A 940-nucleotide genomic window follows, 5' to 3' on the forward strand; every position below is an offset into this window, starting at 1 on the left:
CCCTTCCGCTGTCTATTGAACCCTTCTTGGGGCCCCTTTAAGCTCAGGGGGGCCCCCTGTAGCAGCAAAGGGGGGGCCCCTCCGTATCTATAGACCCCCTCATACCCCAAACCCTAAACCCTAAACCCTAAACCCTAAACCCTAATAGAGGGTGGTGTTTGTGGGTGTGCGTCATCTTTATCTCTTACCGAAACCCTAAACCCTAAACTCTTATCGTTGATATATATATATATATATATATATATATATGTATATATATATTCTAAGCTTCAAAACGCCAAGGAGACTGTTCAGGGGGCCCCCCAGGGTACGGATGGGGGCCCCACAGGGTACAAAGGGGGCCCCCCTTATAGGCCTTTGCGGGGTGGGGCCCCCTGGGTACTGATTGAGGCCTATGGGGGCCCACCAAGGGCCCCCTGGGTATTGACTACACCGCTGGGGGCCCCCAGGGTTGTAAACGCCCTGGGGGCCCCCAGCGGAGATCTTGTAGGGGCCCCCATGGGGCCCTAATGAGGGGCCCCCCGGGGGCCCCCTGCTAGGGTTTTGTTTTCTTGTGTTTAATACCTAATGCAGAAATATTTACCCATTATCCTACCTTCTTTTAATGCCTTTTTTCAGGTATCGCAGGGCCCCCTGAGGGCCCCAAAGGGGGCCCCTGGGGGCCCCCTTGTAGGGGGGCCCCCAGAAAGGGGGCCCCCAGCTTACCCGGGGTAGGCTTGAGTGAACGGGGGCCCCCCTAGGGGCCCCTGAGGGGCCCCCAGGGCCCCGTGAGGGGCCCCCAGGGCCCCCTCTATGCCCCTATAGGAGCAGATGAGCTGAGAGCTGTATGCTAGCTGGAGAGGGTACAGCGCACAGACAGACACAGAGGTAGTGTGGGGGCCCCCCATAGAATATATATGTCTGGGGGCCCCTCTGTATCTAATAAAAACAGAGAAAAGAA

The 940-nt window shown here is 57.1% G+C and overlaps 1 protein-coding gene across 1 annotated transcript in view; it reads right to left on the bottom strand.

Annotated features, from left to right (window-relative positions):
- The window catches only part of EMH_0019950 (uncharacterized protein), a gene marked incomplete at both ends in the record, with an annotated part of 4,311 nt that overhangs the window by 3,259 nt on the left and 112 nt on the right, over positions 1–940 (bottom strand). The gene's annotated exons all lie outside the window — the stretch shown is intronic.

Source organism: Eimeria mitis, genomic scaffold, assembly GCF_000499745.2.
Source record: "Eimeria mitis Houghton genomic scaffold, Emh_scaff693, whole genome shotgun sequence".
NCBI lineage: Eukaryota > Apicomplexa > Conoidasida > Eucoccidiorida > Eimeriidae > Eimeria > Eimeria mitis.